Consider the following 13,818-nt stretch of genomic DNA (forward strand, 5'->3'; position numbering starts at 1 on the left):
TATACAATTTTTGTTTTGCTTTTTTGGTTTAGATCGACTTTTCTAAAAGTCTTTTTCTTTTGTTTCTGCTATATATTTGTTTTCCTATGTTCCGGTTTCGATTTCTTTCTGGATCAGTTTCATCACTTCATGTTTTCTTACATTATTGCCACTGCATTAGTCTGTCACGTTAATCAGAATAGGATTGTATATGCTATTCTTTTGTATATTTTTAATCTTGTTTCTATATTTGGTGAAATCTACTTTGTAATTTTTAAGGAAATCTAAATTTTCTTGTCTTACTCTTGCAGAGTTCTACTTACTTAATTGCCGTTTTTCTGCTTTGATTTTTATTAACTTGTTTTTCCAGCCTTCCTTGGGGTCCTGATCTTTTTCTAGGTTATTAAATGAATATGTCATTCTGTTTTGTTTTTTATTGATTCGTTCCTGTGACTTTTCTTCAGGTTATTTTGTTGACCTTTATTGAACTTCTCCAGTTTATTGAGTTGAATATTTTGTTATTTTATTTTATTCAATTTTTAAAATGATGCGAACCCTGAATGCCATGGGTTATTTTCCTTTTGAGTCCATCCTTTACCACACATCATTAGATTTTATATAGATTTTTCAGTTGTTCTTAACTTTAAAATAGTTTGTAATTGCAATTTGGATTTATTATTTAGCCTATGCCATTTAGAAATGTTTTATGTTAAGGTTTACCTTTGCGTTTTTATTTTTAAAGGTTATCTTATGATATTAATTCCACTGGATTATGTGTACGTCTTTCACATACTTATGCATTCTTGTGGTTTATATAATTTCTATGTTTTATAGCTTTCATCTGCCTCTTTCTAATATATGAACAATTTTTGATCAACTTTTTACAAAAGTATATTCTTTATTTGAAGAATCCAAACTTTTAAATGTAACTGTTAGACCAACTTCATTAATTGAATTTACTCATATGCTTTATGGACCTTTTAATTTTCCAGCTACTTTTTCTCTTTAAGAGAGTTTTGTTAGACTTTAGTACTGTATTTCTATTAGTTTCTTCTTACAGTTATAACTATGTGTGTGTGTGTATGTGTGTGTATACACACATGTATATATATTTATACACACACATTGTAATATGTAGTGTCTTATGGGCTACAACATTTTCTTAGAGTCTATATTTTATTTGAAGCTAGCGTATTTTTTTTTTTTTAAGTAAGAAGTTTTATTTCTTCCTGGAATCTTGCAGGATTTTTTTTCTGTTTACTCAGTAGTTTAAAAAGTGCCAGATATGTTAAGGTTTAGGTCTTTTACTGATTTATTTTTTTTCTGGAGCCATGTCACCCATTTTCCTGAGATCAGGAAAGTTTTCTTGGGATATGTATTTGGTTATTGTTTCTGTTTTATTTCTCTGGACTCTCCTCTAGGAATACTGATGAGCTATATGTTAGCTCCCTAGTCTCTGTTTTTCAATTCTTTCTTCTTCTCTATCGTACTTTTATTTTCCTTTCTCCCTGTGAAGGCTTGTAGAACTGTTAAATAATGCTTAAGCCCACTGTCTTTCTTCAGTATCAATTAATTCTTCTACTTTGCTTTTAATTTCTATGTAATCTTCCTTTAAAAAAAATTCTCTCTCCCTTTTCATTTTACCCACTGTCCATTGCCTTGTTTAACCTACCTGGAATCCTCTTCATTTCATCCTGTTTTCTTTTCATAAAGGCCAATCTCTTGGTTCTTTATTAAGGACACCAAGTAGTCTTCTGAGTTTTTCTTTTGGATTCTGCAGTAAAAATTTTTCAGAGGTTTGTTCTGAATTTTTGGAGCACTATTCTCTTTCCCCTGTTGTGTGTTGTGTGTGTGTGTGTGTGTGTGTGTATATATATATATATATATATATATATATATATATAGCTCAAAACTAAAATAACTAGAGAATCAAATATATATATATATATTTTACTCAATTTTAAGTAAAGCCACAAAGATACCCAAGTTGAGTGGGTTTTTTTGGTCCAGCTCTTTTTCTATTACAATGGTGTTGAAAACTTAATATCCAGTTTACAGTTTAATGAATATTGTTGGGTTTAGTTGCCATTTCAATTACCATTTTCTGTTAATTTTTATTTAAAGTATCTCCTCTCAGTTGGCTTTTGATCATTCAGCTCCTGCAGCCTGATTCTTTGATACTATAAGAAGCTATACACGGTATCTGTAATTCTCAACCTATCAGGATTGCTCCTCTGTGCTCTGTTCACCTTTTCTCTCTCCATTTCATCAACCAAAGGCTCTACCTCTGCAGACTAAGCCTTTTGGAACATGTGGCTTTACGGGCCTCTCTCCCCTACTTTCTGCTCACTTTTTTTTCTTAAATACGCTGGAATGGTGGGAGAAAGAGCATTTGCCTCTAAGTAAAATTCCCCAAACCAAGAACTCTGGGTCCCTTTTATCCAATAAAGAAAAGAAGGAGTGTTTGCTTTGGCAGAACATATACTAAAATTGGAACAACGCAGAGAAGATTAGCATGACCCTCACACAAGGATTACATGCAAGTTCCTGAAGCATTCCATATTTTCTTACGTAATAGTAAAGGGTTTGATTCAACAAGAAGAGATAACTATCCTAAATATATATGCACCCCATACGGGAGCACTCAGATTCATAAAGCAAATTCTTAGAGACTTACAAAGAGACAGACTCCCACACAATAATAGTAGAAGATTTTAACACCTCACTGACAATATTAGACAGATCATTGAGACAGAAAATTAACAAAGATATTCAGAACCTGAACTCAGCTCTGGATCAAGCAGACCTGATACATATCTACAGTATTCTCCACTAAAAACAACAGAATATACGTTCTTTTCATTGCCATACAGCACTGACTCAAAATTAATCACATAACCGGAAGTAAAACACGCCTCGCAAATGCAAAACAACTGAAATCATAACAGTCTCTCAGATCACAGCACAATCAAATCAGAACTCAAGATTTCAAGAAATCCAGACGTAACCACACAATTACATGGCAATTGAACAACCTGCTCCTGAATGACTCTTGGGTAAATAATGAAATTAAGGTAGAAATCAAGAAGTTCTTTGAAACTAATGAGAAAAAAGAGACATCATACCAGAATCTCTGGGCGGTAGCTAAAGCTGTGTTAAGAGGGAAATTTAGGCTGGGCACGGTGGCTCACGCCTGTAATCCCAGCACTTGGGGAGGCCTAGGTGAGTGGATCATTTGAGCTCAGGAGTTTGAGACCAGCCTGGCCAACATGGTTAAACCCTGTCTCTACTAAAAATACAAAAAGTAGCTGGGTGTGTGGCACGCACCTGTAGTCCCAGCTACTTGGGAGCCTGAGGCAGGACAATCTCTTGAACCTGAGAGGCGGAGGTTGGAGTGAGCGAGATTGTGCCACTGCACTCCAGCCTGGGTGACAGAGTGAGACCCTGTCTAAACAAAACAAAACAAAACAAAAAACCAAAATTTATAGCACTAAATTCCCACATCAAAAATCTGGAAAGATTTCAAATTAACAATCTAACATCACAACTAAAGGAACTAGAGAATCAAGAGCAAACAAAACCCTAAGCTAGCAGAAGACAAGAATAACCAAGATCAGTGTTGAATTGAAGGGGATAGAGACACAAAAAAATCCTTCAAAATATCAACAAATCCAGGAGCTGGTGTTTTGAAAATAATTAATAAAATAGACTGCTAGCTAGACTAAAAAAGAATAAAAGAGAGAAGGATCAAATAAACACAATTAGAAATGATAAGGGGGATATCACCACTGACTCCACAGAAATTCAAATAACCATCAGAGAATACTTTAAACACCTCTACGTATATATATTAGAAAAACTAGAAAAAATGGGTAAATTCCTGGACACATACACCTTCCAAAGACTGAACCAGGAAGAAATTGAATCCCTGAACAGATCAATAACAAGGTCTGAAATTGAGACAGTAGTAAGTAACCTACTAACCAAAAAAAGCCCTGGACTAGATGGATTCACAGCTGAATTCTACCAGAGGTACAAAGAAGAGCGGGTACTATTTCTGCTGAAACTATTCCAAAAAAAAGGAGGGACTCCTCCCTAACTCATTCTATGAGGCCAGCATCATCCTGATACCAAAACCTGGCAGAGATATAACAAAAAAAGAAAACTTCAGGCCAATATCCTTGATGATCATTGATGCAAAAGTCCTCAATAAAATACTGACAAAACAAATCCAGCAGCACATCAAAAAGCTTATCCACCATGATCAAGTTGGCTTCATCTCTGGGATGCAAGGTTGTATCAACATATGCAAATCAATAAATATTATTCATCCTATAAAAAAAACTAAAGACAAAAACCACATCATTATCTCAATAGATGCAGAAAAGGCTTTTGATAAAGTTCAACATCCATTCATGTTAAAAACTCTCAATAAACTAGATATTGAATGAACATACCTCAAAATAATAAGAGCCATATATGACAAATCCACAGCCAATATCATACTGAATAGGCACAAAACAAAGATGCCCTCTCTCACCACTCCTATTCAACATAGTATTGGAAGTTCTGGCCAGGGCAATCAGGTGAGAGATAGAAATAAAGGGTATTCAATAGGAAGAGAGGAAGTCCAATTATCTTTGTTTGCAGATGATATGATCCTATAGCTAGAAAACCGATAGTTTCAGCCCAAAAGCTTCTTAATCTGATAAGCAACTTCAGCAGTCAGGATACAAAATCAATTTGCAAAAGTTGCTGGTATTTCTGTACACCAACAGCAGGCAAGCAGAGATCCAAATCATGAATGAACTCCCATTCACAATTACTACAGAAAGAATAAAATACCTAGGAATACAGCTAGCAAGGGAAGTGAAGGACCTCTTCAAGGAGAACTACAAACCAATGCTCAAAGAAATCAGACATAACACAAATGGAACAACATTTCATGCTCATGGATGGGAAGAATCAATATTGTGAAAATGGTCATACTGCCTAAAGTAATTTATATATTCATGCTATTCCCATTAAATTACCATTGACATTCTTCACAGAATTAGAAGAAACTATTTTAAAATTCGTATGGAACCAAAAAAGAGCCCAAATTGCCAAGACAAGCCTAAGCAAAAAGAATAAAGCTGGAGGCATCATGCTACCTGACTTCAAAATATACTACAAGGCTACAGTAGCCAAAACAGCATGGTATTGGTATAAGAACAGACACAGAAGGCTGGGCACAGTGGCTCACGCCTGTAACCCCAGCATTTTGGGAGGCCTAGGCAGGCAGATCATGAGGTCAGGAGTTTGAGACCACCCTGACCAACATGGAGAAACCCCGTGTCTACTAAAAATACAAAAATTAGCCAGGTGTGGTGGCACGCACCTGTAATCCCAGGTACTCAGGAGGCTGAGCCAGAAGAATTGCTTGAACCTGGGAGGTGGAGGTTGCAGAGCTGAGATCGTGCCACTGCACTCCAGCCTGGGCAACAGAGTGAGACTCCATGTCAAAAAGAAAAAGAAAAAAAAAAAAAAGAACAGATACATAGACCAATGGAAGAGAATAGGGAACTCAGAAATAATACCACACACCTCCAACATCTGATCTTTGACAAATCTAACAGAAACAAGCAATGGGGAAAGCATTCCATACTTAATAAATGGTGGTGGGAGAACGGGCTAGCCATATGCAGAAAATTGAAATTCGGCCCCTTCCTTACACCATATACAAAAATTAACTCAAGATGAATTAAAAACTTAAATGTAAAACCCAAAACCATAAAAACCCTAGAAGAAAATCTAGGCATCACCATTCAGGACATAGGTACAGGCAAAGATTTCATGATGAAAATGCCAAAAGCAATTGCAGCAAAAGCAGAAATTGACAAATGGGATCTAATTAAACTAAAGAGCCCCTGCACAGCAAAAAAAAAAAAAAAAAAAAAAAAAAACTATCATCAGAGTGAACAGACAGCTTACAGAATGGGAGAAAATTTTTGCAATCTGTCCATCTGACAAAAGTCTAGTATCCAGAGTCTACAAGGAACTTAAACACATTTACAAGAAATAAACCAATGGCCCAATTAAAAAGTGGGCAAATGACATGAACAGACACTTTGCAAAAGAAAACATTCATGCAGCCAACAAGCATCTGAAAAAAAAGCTCAGCATCACGTCATTAGAGAAATGCAAATCAAAACCACAATGAGATACTATCTCACACCAGTCAGGACAGCTGTGATTAAGAATAAAAAAAACAACAGATACTGGTAAAGTTGTAGAGAAAAAGGAATGCTTTTACACTGTTGGTGGGAGTGTAAATTGGTTCAACCGTTTTGGGAGACAGTGTGGCGATTCCTCAAAGACCTTGAGGCAGAAATACCATTTGAGCCAGCAATCCCATTACTGGCTATATACCCAAAGGAATATAAATCATTCTATTATAAAGATACATACATGTGTATCGCAGCACTATTTACTGTGTTGTATGTTCATCGCAGCACTATTTACAAAAGCAAAGACATTGAATCAACTTAAATGCCCACCAATGATAGACTGGATAAAGAAAATATGGAACATATACACCATGGAATGCTACGCAGCCATAAAAAAGGATGAGTTCATGTCCTTTGCAGGGACATGGTTGGAGTTGGAGTTGGAGTTTGCTGTCCTCAGCAAACTAATGCAGGAATGGAAAACCAAACACCACAGGTTCTTACTTATAAGTGGGAGCTGTATGATGAGAACACATGGGCACATGGGGGAACAACACACACTGGGGCCTGTGGGGGTGGGGTGGCTTGTGGAGAGGGAGAGTATCAGGAATAATAGGTAATGTATACTGGGCTTAATACCTAGGTGGTGGGATGATCTGTGCAGCAACCACCATGGCACATGTTTACCTATGTAACAAACCTGCACATCCTGCACATGTACCCTTGAACTTAAAAGTTGAAGGAAAAAACAAAAGAAGGATATGTTCTTAGTTTTCTATACCTATGAGCCAGTCAATTGGAAGTGAAAGCTGGGCATGCCAAGGAATAACTAAATTCCCTTTACGGTTTCAAAGTTAGAACCTACCTTTCTCTTAAGATTATGGAATTGATTATCCATTACTTTTGGTTTTAAAGGCTGTCTTCAATGGTTTTAGTGACAAGTTGGTCACAGCAGCATTATATGATTTTAGCCAGAAGCTATTTTGAACCTAAAATTCCTATCAGAAGGTTGAAAAAAAACCTAATTTTACTTTTATTTAGAGCTTGTGTGCTAATTATTTGATTTTTAAATCTCTGGCTCCACTTGGAATGAAGACACAATCCTGTAGTTAATATTAAAGTATGAACTTTCAATTCTTTCCTTTCTTCCTTTTTTTTGAGATAAGAATCCCTCAAAAGAATAAGTGAAACAGTGACTTCAAAGTTCCGTGGTGACTGTTGAAATATAACAGAATCGCACTGTGTTTGAATTTACTGTGATATATTTCTAATGTCATATATTTGGTATGTTTCTCTTGTTGTTATTGCTGACACAAACCAAAAAACAAGAATTTCTTTTATGCCACTGATTTGCAAAGGTCGTATAGAAAATGAAGGGTCAGATAATGGATGTTAATCATCCTCATTGATGGATACATTGACAGGAAAACATAATTGAATTGCACATATTAGTGGAAGATAAAAAACCATTTCACAAATTGTTCTTAGTAGAGAAAAAAATGATAGGAGAGCTAAAATTGATGTGAAAAACACAGAAGGAAGTTAAGGGATTAGAGTGGGAGGGAAATTAGTGAATATCTATTTGTGTGCACGATTGCATTTTTGAAATAATTAGTTGCCTAATTTGTGTATCCAAATATAGTAATTGTTTTTCCATAGTCATGACTTAAATATTCTCTGTGTGTAATTTTCAGTTGCATACATTTTTTTGCAGAATCAAATTGCAGAGGAATACATTCGTTTGAAATTTCTCTAGGGATGTGTTTATAACCCATTTTGGAAAGAGTAGAAATATTTTTTTTCTCTTCCAAATGGCTATGAAGGTGGATAACTTCTCTGATCTTTTAGTAAACACTTTTATGTTAGTTGAATGGTATGCAGTGAGTCATAAACAGGAGAGATTGAGGAAAAATAACATGCTTAATGCAAATAAATTTTCTGTACCTGATAAGTTAATTGGAATTTTTTCCTGTAATCTTTTTTTTTTTTATTTTTCTGGTAGATGCTTGTTGATTTAAAGTGAGATAGAAAAGAATCGTCAAACTATATGTAAACCACAGCCAAATGACGAATTCATAGTTTTTGCTCAAGTAGAGGGATTATCTGAAATGAAAGTACAAAAAGGATTTGATAATTGAGAAATACATTATTTTGAATGCACATTTGAAGTAGCTAAAAATTCTGCTCCACAGCTGAATGCACTGGCAGTTTGTTAATCACATCCATAAACATGAGTCTTCTACAATTGGAGTGGGCCCCACACTTGGAACATCTTGAAGATGTTTCTTCTTTGGCTGTGCTAAATTAAGCATGCAAAGAAGTTATATTGTGTTAAAATTTCCACAATGAAATCTTATTGGCACTTCCTGTATAAGTGGCTGGGAATAGAAATTCTCATTTATGAATCAAAACACTTTGCCTTTTTATTTGGAGGTGAACCTACTAACTTTTGGTTATAGGGTAATACCAGCAATTTTATTATAAAGTGTATTTCAGTAATTGGAACTGTGTTTTGATTATACAATTGGATAGAATGTATAATAAAATGAAATGAAAGAAATTTCTCCCAGAAGATTGAGTTAAAAATGTTTTGGTGATGAAATTGAGATGATGTCCAGATTTATAGCATGTTTGGTAACCATAACATACTTCTCGATATATTGATTTCCATGTAAATGCTTATTTCTTCAAACCCTTTAAATTTCAGAGTATTTTCTCCCTTCTGTTATTAATCAGTTCTATTCATAGTGGATCTTAGAAAATTATCCAGTGATTAATATTTCTCCATATTTGTAGCTTTCATTACTTTATATTTCTGTTTTTGCCTAGGCTCCTTATTACCAGCCTGTTCTAATGTCACAAAACTTGGCAAACCCTACCCAAGAAGGGTAAGGTTTAGTATCTATGAATTTTGAAAATACTTGATGAGAAAAGTTGCTTTTAAATTATTTTGAATCTTTTTAATACCAAAAATATTTGAAAAAGAGAAGCATGTACATTTTTCCAATATTCAAAGTTCATTCAATATATAAATACTCAAACCTTTTTTTTTAAATTATACTTTAAGTTCTGGGATACATGTGCAGAACGTGCAGGCTTGTTACATAGGTATACATGTGCCATGGTGGTTTGCTGCACCCATCAACCCATCATCTACATTAGGTATTTCTCCTAATGCCATCCCTCCCCTTGCCCCCCCACCTCCCGACAGGCCCTGGTGTGTGATGTTCCCCTCCCTGTGCCCATGTGTTCTCACTGTTCAACTCCCACTTATGAGTGAGAACATGTGGTGTTTGGTTTTCTGTTCCTGTATTAGTTTGCTGAGAATGATGGTTTCCAGCTTCATCCATGTCCCTGCAAAGGACATGAGCTCATTCTTTTTTATGGTGGCGTAGTATTCCATGGTATATGTGCCACATTTTCTTTATCCAGTCTAATATTGATGGACATTTGGGTTGGTTCTAAATCTTTGCTGTTGTGAAAAGTGCTGCAATAAACATATACGTGCATGTGTCTTTTGCAATAGCATGAGGGAAGGAGATTGGAAAACATTGACTCATTGTACAATTCAAATACGCCAACTTTGTCAAATTTTATTACAACTCGAAAGCACTTATGGTACTTATTAGAAAGAAAGTGTGTGTGGATACGTATGTGTGTAAAAATATGGCTCTTCTTAAAAGGAGGCTTACCCAGTCATTTTTTTTTTTTGAATAATAGCTGCATTGGAGGTAAGAAGTTACCTCAAGACATTTTCTCTAATTGTACAGGAAAAAACAAATAAAGGAGATGAAGACTAGGCTGCTGTCATTCTGTGCCATCTCTGACATCTATGGAAAGCCTAGAGGCCCGAGAATATTTCCTCCCCAGGGTGCTATTGCAGTATCTTCAGGGTCGTGAGTCTGAATGTTCCTATTTTATGTAAGCATTGCACCCAGAAGAATGGGTCAGAACCTCTCCTATGGTCTGAATGTTTGTGTCCCTCCAAAATTCATATGTTGAAGTCCTCACCTCCAAGGTGATTGTATTAGGAGTTGAGGCCTCTAGGGGGTGTTTAGGTGATCCTCATGAATAGGACTGGTGCTCTTATAAAAGAGGCCCTAGGGATCTCAGTTAACTCTTCCACCATGTGAGGACACCGTGAGAAGGTGCCATCTATGATGAAGCTGGCCCTTATTAGACATCAAATTCGCTGGTTCCTTGATCTTGGACTTCCCAGTCTACAGAATGTGAGAAATAAATTACTGTTGTTCATAAGCCATTGTGTTTGTGGCATTTTGTTTATAGCAGCCCAGGTGGACTAAGACAGCCTTTTAATAGGCAAGGGGATCTAAAGACATAGGTGAACCAAGCAAGTCAGTCTGCAGCTCAGAAAACTCAAGTCCCCATTCAGGCAGCTGCCTGATGATGTTAGCTGTAATCTCCTGTGTTTGTGCCTGACTTGCTGCCTCAGTTTAGCTCAGTGGTTCTCAAATGGGGACAACTTTGACCATAGGGACATTAGGCAATGTCTGGAGACATTGTCACAGCTAGAGGAAGGGTGCTACTGCCATCTAGTTGGTAGAAGCCAGGGTTGCTGCTAAACATCCTGCAGTGCACAGGACAGCACCTCCTCCCATCCCAGCAAGGAGTCATCTGTAGGAATATTTGATAAAAGCCATCTACATAAAAGCCCAACAGCTCACATCATAATTAAAGATGAAAGACTGCTTTTCCCATAAGATTGGGAACAAGGTAGTAATGACTGTTCTCAAATCTCTATTCAACATTTTACTGAAGGTCTTAGCAACAGTGCAAGGAGAATAATTAAAACGCATACAATTTGCAAAGCAAGAAGTAAAGCAGCTTTTATTCACGTATGACATAAACAGATACTTAAATAGCCATAAGGAATAGCTTCCACAAAGGGGACTTGAACCAATAAGTGAGTTTAGAAAGGTCTCAGTATCTCAGTCAATACAAATTTAATCATGTTTATAAATACAATGGACAATTAAAACTAAATATTTAAACATTTCATTTCTTATAATGCCAGAAAATAGAAAATACTTAGTAGCAAATTTAATGAAATATGTGCACAATTCTTATACTGAAAACTATAATTTACCGAGATAAATTTAAGAAGACTTCAATAAATGGAGAGATATACTTTGCTCATTGATCAGAAGACTCAATAACAATTTAGGATATTAATTTTTCCTGAATTAATCTATATATTCAAATTTATCTTAATCTTCATCACAATGGCTTTTATTTTATAGGAATTGACAAGCTTATTCTAAAATTTATATGGGAGAGTAAAGAAGGTAGAATAGTCAGAATAATCTTGAAAAAGAACAGCAATTCTACCTGACTCTATAAAATATAGTTGTATTATAACTGTAAAAATACAGTTGTATTAAAGATTATGAGGTTTTGACATAAGGATAGACAAATAAATGAAGGAAATAAAAGAGTCCAGAAATAGACACACATTTATACAGTAAATTGATTTTTTTCAAGACACCAAAGCAATTAAATAAAGGAATGGAGAGTCTTATTTAAAAATGAAATTGGAATAAATTGATATCCATATGGGAAAAAAATAAATTTTCACTCCCTAAATTCACACCTCAGACAAAAATCAATTCAAGATGGATTGGAGACCTAAAAGCAAAGGTAAAACTCTGATACTTCAAGAACAGAACATGACAGGATTCAGAAAATAATAACCCTCAAAATTGGTAAATTAGACTGCTCATCAAAAGACGTTAGTAAATGAGTAAGAGAGCCACTAACAGTACAAAAATATTTGTAAAACATATCTGACAAAGGACTTTAATCAATATCACATAAAGCACATCTACATTAATAAGATAAAGACCAAAGAAAATAGCTCAATAAAAATGGGCAAAGCATTTCAAGGGACACTTTACAAAAGTAAATATACAAATGGCCAATGAACACAGTAAAGAGTGCTCCACATCTTTAGGCTTCGGATAAATGCATTCACAACCACAAAGAGATACCACCACACACCCACTAGAAAGGACAAAATTAAAAAGGTTGAAAACACCAAATACTGGTGAGGAGTTAGAACCACTGAACTCTTACACTTGTTGATAGGAAAATTAAATGTTGTAACTACTTTGAAAAAATGTTTTGCAGATAATAAAATGTTACTTTCACCTACCGTTTGACCCAGCAATTCCACTCCTATTGTTTACCCAGAAGCAAATTTTATGTTGCACATAAAAAATTATATCATACATAAATACTTGTTAAAATATTCATAAACCCACATATTCATAAACCCACATATTAATCAAAAGAGAATCAATAAACAAATTTTATCACTGTTATACAATGGAATATTACTCAGCAACAAAAATGAATGAACTACTGATACCTGCAACAAAATGAGTGACTCTCACAGACAAAATGCTGAGTCAAGGAATCGAGACAAAAAGGAATACATCTGGTATGATTCCATTTCTAGGAAGTTCTAGAACAAAACTTAGGTTAGAAAAAGCTGATTGCCTCTGAAAGGGAAGACTGACCAGAGAGATGAGAGAACTTTCTAGGGAGATGGAAATGTTCTGTATCATAAGGATGTGAGTTACATCTTTTTTTGTTTGTTTGTTTTTTTGAGACAGAGTCTTGCTCTGTCACCCAGGCTGGAGTGCAGTGGCGCCATCTCTGCTCACTGCAACCTCCACCTCCCAGGTTCAAGCGATTCTCCTGCCTCAGCCTCCCGAGTAGCTGGGACTATAGGCGTGTGCCACCATGCTAGGTGAATTTTTTGTATTTTTAGTAGAGGTGGGGTTTCACCGTGTTAGCCAGGATGGTCTTGATCTCCTGACCTTGTGATCGCCTCCCAAAATGCTGGGATTACAGGCGTGAGTGCCCGGCCGGGTTACATCTTTTTAAGTATTTTAAGTAAATTGGTAGTCAGTGTTCAGGAATCCTTCTAATGACTCTTCAACAGGGGTGGCTTATGAAATAGTTCATCATTTTTTTTTTCTGATAAGGGGAGGCTGAGGCAGGAGGATTGCTTGAACCTGGGGAGGGCAGAGGTTTCAGTGAGCCGAGATCATAACACTTCACTCTAGCGTGGGCAAAAGAGTGAAACTCTGTCTCAAAAAAAAAAAAAAAAAAAAAAGGGAATTTACACTCTTGAAAATAAATATTTCATAAGGAAACTTTAGAATTCTCCAATATACATGATCAAACAAGGACCTATTACCATTTTGGACCATGTCATAATAGAGAGGAGATAGTTCAAAATTAGTTATATGTTCCAACAGCAACATGATTATGGAAACTAGTCTTAGAATTGAGAGTAATTGAAGTTTTTGTTTTTACTGGTATTAATAAATGGTATTACTCAATTCGTTGACAGTACCAGTCTCTGCAATATCTTTTGTTGGGGAAGGGGGAGAGGACGTGTTCGTCTAATTAGAAACACATCTACATTTTAGGAATAAAATATTTTACATATACTTTTTGTTATTAAATCTGCAAACTCTAGAATTGGAAGAAATAGCCTTCATAACTCTTCACAGCAAAAGTTATGAATGTTTGATAGAATTAATTAAAGCATTCAGTAGAATTAGACTTGTTTGGAAGGACTGTAGGATCTTTGGCAAGA

The 13,818-nt window shown here is 35.6% G+C and overlaps 1 protein-coding gene and 1 non-coding gene across 14 annotated transcripts in view; both read left to right on the forward strand.

Annotated features, from left to right (window-relative positions):
• The window catches only part of PDE4D (phosphodiesterase 4D), a 1,566,198-nt gene that overhangs the window by 226,275 nt on the left and 1,326,105 nt on the right, over nt 1-13,818 (forward strand). The gene's annotated exons all lie outside the window — the stretch shown is intronic.
• On the forward strand, nt 2,442-2,546 carry LOC112207342 (U6 spliceosomal RNA). Its single transcript, XR_002941772.1, has one exon. It is a non-coding gene; the product is annotated as a U6 spliceosomal RNA (small nuclear RNA).

Source organism: Pan troglodytes, chromosome 4 (genome assembly GCF_028858775.2).
Source record: "Pan troglodytes isolate AG18354 chromosome 4, NHGRI_mPanTro3-v2.0_pri, whole genome shotgun sequence".
NCBI classification, from domain to species: Eukaryota; Metazoa; Chordata; class Mammalia; order Primates; family Hominidae; genus Pan; species Pan troglodytes.